Raw genomic sequence first — 5,888 nt, 5'->3', positions numbered from 1 at the left:
ATCACTTGAGAGATAACATTACATACAGATCGAAATAGAAATAAAACCAACCAGAAGCCATTCCCCCACAGACCCCCGGAAACCCTTTCTCACACCCCCCCCCCCCACCAACCCCCTATAAAAAAAAGTATTAGAGCAAAGCGGATAAGATTACGAAGGTCTCTGATACCCACATCTTTTGTCTGTTTGTATATAAAGTCTCAGTGGCCGTTGGTGTTCCGTAGAAAGAGGACAGTTGGTTGTCGGCTGCTGAGCTCCTGTCGAAATTCAGACCCTATCAAGAATGGATCCCTCAGCTCCCTGGCCCTGGGTCGTCATTTCGATTTCTGTAGTCGTGGGCGAGACGGGAGACGAAGACGAAGGAGAATGAAGGCGAGAAGACGGAGACTAGTGACAAATAATCCAAGAAATCCCAAGAGGTACGTAGACGAAAAAGATTCGGGAAGAATAGCATCTTTCTATAATGGGCGTTATGTCTGCCCGTCCATCTGTCATTCAATCACGGCCAACAAACGGCTGGCCCGATGGGCATGAAACTTGGCAGGGTTATAGTGGAGGTCGCTAAGATGGTTTATAATGGGGTTTCATCGTACCTCCCCTCCCACACACACCCTAATGGGCGTTATGTCTCCGAAAACCGTAGCCGAAAATTCAAGCAAAACACTATATAGCCTGCACAGTAACCATCGAAGCGACTCCTGGCGTTAAAACGGACAATCTTACTATAATGGGCGTTATGTTTGCTAGTTCAGGAAATGCGCTGATAGAAAAAGTAAGTTGGTATGAGAAACTGAAGGGGAAAAAATTGTTCTTACCTTAAGGAAAAATGTGAAAAATTTCAATTTAACTGATACCTTCACGAAAAATGTGAAAAAATTCAATTTGACAGGTACATCATTTTTAATTCAGATGAATGTTAATAGAAAAAAACCCATGCCGATAAAATATCAGTGAGAAAAAAAAGCGTCACAACATCGAACCCTTTAGTCGTTGAGCCACTGCGAGAGATTTACAAGAAAAAAAAATATTCACCCTTTTTTCGGTTAAATTCACACTAGAATATTTCAGTCCCTGGCGCATTTCTGGTTCTTGTTGACCGTCGCTGCATAATTCACTCTTCATATTCTTTGTCTAACTCATACATATGTGAGGGAATGGTTTGCCAATACGAAGGGTTAATGCATTTTTCATTCAGGGGCTTTTTTCTCCGTTGGTCACATCGGGTCATATCGACCCCGGGAAGATCAATGCTGGACAATTCGTTCCCTACAAGATGCATTTTGCCTTCTGCAAAGCCGCTGAGATGTATGAATGATGAATAACCTTACTTGCCTTTCCTGACTTATATTTTTGCTCTCTCTCTCTCTCTCTCTCTCTCTCTCTCTCTCTCTCTCTCTCTTTTTCTTTTTTTAAGTCGCTTCCGATATTTCCAAATCGATGAACATTTATTTTTGGATATTCATGAGAAAGAAGAAGTCGGGAGTACGAATATTCAAGTTGGTGGAGCCCCTTTTTTATTTTTTATTTATTTATTTTTTAAATCATTGTACTATGGGAGCATATATACTCACACACACTTTCCAATACTAATTTAACTTTCAGTTTGATGTCTCTGCATTGTATTTCATTCACGGAGACCGTCCAGCAGCTGACAATATTTTAAGACTCAGAAAATGCGATTTCACGTACTCTAAAAAATAAAAAAAAAAAATAAAGACAAAAGTGTTTGCTGAGATAACGTTCTGATTTTTTTTATTTTCCAGTTTTCTAGAAGAGAATACAGATTTTCTGTCAGTTCCTGATATATGATAATCAAACGGCATGAATATAAGACTGTATTGGATAGTCACTGCTGTAATAACAAAACCTATTTAAAATACATAAAAAATAATATATTTATTTACGCACACCTAACAAACATATAAATCTGTTTATGATATATGTACATTTTCTAAATCGAAGATATATATATCTTATGTTTTGACGTTGTAATGCACGTTGAATATTTGATTGTTTAGATGTTAATGGTACCTTACATTTGGAAATATCGGACGCATCATTGAATTACTTATGGATTATTTTGTCAAATATATTAAAAACTCTCATGGGTACAATTGCTCTTCTAGTACTCTCCTCAAAACTTTGCATAATTTACACGACAACGAAGACGAATGAAAGGTCTTTTTAATGTAACTTAGTGGTAAGAGTAAATGTAGCACTTTTTTTCAAAGTTTAGAAACAGGAAACGAAAGTAAAAATGACATACCTAAGATGACTAAGAATGTGGGTCGGCAAACCTGGTGTCCGTATCCAGCCCCGTCCTGATGGAACATGGAAACAGGAAACGCTCGTATCTAATTCAAACTCAATTCCCCACACTAATTAACAGAACTCAATTGACAATTAATTTCGGGACGTAGACAATGAATTTATTATAGTAACAGAGATATTTGGATCCATAGATGCAGTGATCATTTATCTTATTCATTAAAAGTTTGCCATTCATAAATTTATTGTACTGCAAGAAACTAAACATGACAATAATTCTTTGAATGACATTAATATATATTTGAATAAATTCTTTTAAAAAACGTGCATATTTTTTCAGAACGATAAGAGATTTTTTCTTCTCTGTAAATTGCACACTAAATCTTTCAAGCTTACTTTTATTTCTTCTCTTTCGGTTAAATAAGTATGCATTCAATTTTCATAATTTTTGCTTTTTCCAGGTAAAACTCAACGCTGCGATGCCTGACAGCAGTAATCCACAACGAGCCATCAGCCGCTCGTTAGATCATCGCCACTAGTGATGACGTCATTCTCACGACTCATGACGTCACGGCGTTGCTGCTTAGCGTCATTGTGACTTAATCTTTCTCCACCAGGCTCGAATCACGACTTGAAAAGATAATCCCTTTTCCTGGCCTTCAATCAAAAGCAATCTTGATGTAAGATCAAAGCACGAACGAAGAGAAGAGGTGGAATACCCTTTCTGATATATATATAGTACAATACGAAAAGATGAATGTTTTGAGGGAAGGAAGAAATATGGAAGGCAGGCGAAACTTTGAGCTTTCAGATCTGCTGTGCCATTTGCAAAAACGAGGACTTAGCTCTTCGGAGGAATGGTATTAGAAGTTTGTAATGCCTGATCAATGACACTTGCCAGGTTACTTCTTCCCGCGCTCCGGGCCAGGGCTAAAAAATGTTAAGTTGTCAGTCCCATTGGGATTAGTTATGGTAAAAAAATGGATCTCCCGAAGGAGAAAAACCCAGTTTTTTGGCATTCATGCCAAAGTTCTATATTCTCTATTGAACCATTTAGGTTTTATCTCTTATACATGTATGAAAATAGGACTAGTTCTACGAATGACGGGACTTCTCAAGCAGCAGTTATCAGATTAAGAACTTGGATAGTTTTGTTAGACTATTCATGGTTTTGCGATGAGAACTACTTTACAAAGGGAAACTGAACATACGTGAAATAATCCTTTTGAAATTCACACAAAGAGAACATGATAGAAGTGACCATTTAAACAGAGGGTAATATACCAAACGCTAGAACGTTTAATATTGCATAATCTAATGTCACAGCTCCTTTGACCATGAATGAATGTAAGAGGGAATTCAGATATAATATTAAAGATTGATTATTGATTTTGTTGAATGATGTAAATAAAGAATTTGTGGAAATAATGGTACTGTGAGAAGACAACACTATTCAGAGGGCCGTTTAAAACCAGAATTTAAGGGCGACTACATCTGAATTAAAATTCACATTCATCTCAGAATCTGGTCGAATCTTCTTAAGACCAGAGACATTTCTTCCTCGAGATTTCGTTGAAATCCGGCTTGACAGATATCCTTTCATTCACGCAGAGAAATGATTCCTTTGGATACGTAATTTTCGTCCAACATGATACACGGACATTGAAAATATAGGTCCTGCCTCATTTGTTATGTTATGCGACTTTCACACTGAAAAAAATGGGAATTGTCTCCTACAGAATACTGTATTCAAATACAGTTTATGGAAGACCAAAAGCATTCCATAAATTCTCAGAAATTACTGATCTCAAATATTTAAAATTAAGAATAAAGATATTTTACACGAATATGTGCTATTTCTTTTTCCTGAACGTCTCACAATAAAATCATACTTAGTATGCTTTTGAAGTGCAAGATATGTTGTATTAGCTGCTATTAGATTTTGGGTCACTGAAAATCCCATTTGTCAAAGGTTGGTGTTAGCCACGCAGACTAAGATACAAACAATAAAAAGAAATTTTGATAGCAACTTACAAAATTTACTTCAGATAAATATTACAAATCTATTCTCACAATATAGATTCTGGCCATGAGGTCTACGGAAAAAATAACAAAGTACGAAAAGTAAAGAAAGAATACAATACGTCATTTAACGAATCATTTTACACAAAGAATGTCAATAGGTCGAGACCGTGAGATACATATGACGCCACACATGATGTTCCAGCAACGCTAAGAAACATTCAACGAGAAAATGAACCAATTAACTCCGTCGTTTAGGTAATTGGTTCTGTGCTTTGCTGAGTCGATAGTGTAAGTTAATGAGGACCCTCCCTTCTCTCTTTGATCTGATTATTTCTCCAACGGGGAAACCTTAATCTACAAACGCTTGTAGAGGCAGTAATGGGCGAATAAGGTTCTCGAAATGAAGTAAGAACTTTAAAGTCTTATAAAATGTCTGTCACATGACTCGCGCGTTACCATTTCTGTCCGAGTTCCTTTTTTTTCTTGCTTTATTTTCTTTTAGTTTGTTTTACCTTCCTTTTACGTACCCACTTTAATTTTTTATTGTTGATATTGCATTACTTTACCATTTATATCCTGATTAAATAAAACAATTCTTTCCTCATTAGCTGACAACTTATCGTGTTCTTACGCGTTTCCATAAAAGCATAACTTAGTAATATGATAGTTTTAATTCGAACGAATATATGCCAATCAAAATATCATAACACATCGATCAGAGATATTATAAACCCTTTCCCAGGAAAATAATTGCCCATTGTTGCAGAAGACTCTGATGGCTACATTAAAGAGGACAGACTTCAGCTACTGAAATGTAATTTGAAAAGACTTATTCAACAGGACCAATCATCGTCGAAGTATTGTACTTCAATATTTGACTGTTTTGATTGGATTTATATAGATTTTTGGCACTATGCCAAGCACTGGGGCAACTAAGGCCATTCAGCGCTGAAATGGAAATTGACAGTAAAAGGTTTGAAAGGTGTAACAGGAGGAAAACCTCGCAGTTGCACTATGAAACATTGTTTGGAGAGGGTGGACAGTAAGATGTAAGAAAGAGAATATGAACGGAGGTACAATAAAAGGAATGAAAGTAGTTGCAGCTAGGGGCCGAAGGGACGCTGCAAAGAACCTCAAGTAATGCCTACTATGCACCGAATGAGATGCATCGACAGCGCTACCCACCCACGGGGGTATTTTACTGTTAATTGAGAAGGTTTATATGAAGCCGGATCTTTTTTAGACAATGACCTCCAAGGGTTCTAACCCTGCATGTATCCACCATGTATCTGTGTTTAGTACGAGCTCGTTGGAGGTTATCGTAAAAATATAAACAAAAGACTGTAAATATCATAAAGATAATGACCCTCAAGATATATTAGCCCTAGATAACGACCTCCAAAAACCCTTCGGGGAGGGGGGAGGGGGGAGTTCACTATCTAGGAAATATCCATATAGCCTTACTGAAGAGGAGCAAACGCCCGCCAAAATATAAAATCAGTAACCTCGAAGTCACCTTTGGGGATAAAATGTCGGACCTTGGTATAAAAATGTTTTCGAAAGGGGACCCAACATCCTCCTCCGAAATATTAATC

At 37.1% G+C, this 5,888-nt stretch overlaps 1 long non-coding RNA gene across 1 annotated transcript; it reads left to right on the top strand.

Moving 5' to 3' along the window:
* The first annotated feature begins 208 nt into the window (after positions 1 to 208).
* Positions 209 to 4,115, top strand: LOC135226484 (uncharacterized). Its single transcript, XR_010317233.1, has 2 exons — positions 209 to 419; positions 2,730 to 4,115. It is a non-coding gene; the product is annotated as an uncharacterized LOC135226484 (long non-coding RNA).
* The last annotated feature ends 1,773 nt before the right edge of the window (positions 4,116 to 5,888 follow it).

Source organism: Macrobrachium nipponense, chromosome 14, assembly GCF_015104395.2.
Source record: "Macrobrachium nipponense isolate FS-2020 chromosome 14, ASM1510439v2, whole genome shotgun sequence".
In the NCBI taxonomy this organism is placed as follows: Eukaryota; Metazoa; Arthropoda; class Malacostraca; order Decapoda; family Palaemonidae; genus Macrobrachium; species Macrobrachium nipponense.
The sequence above is the reverse complement of the archived record's forward strand: the minus strand, read 5'-3'. Positions and strand labels throughout refer to the sequence as shown.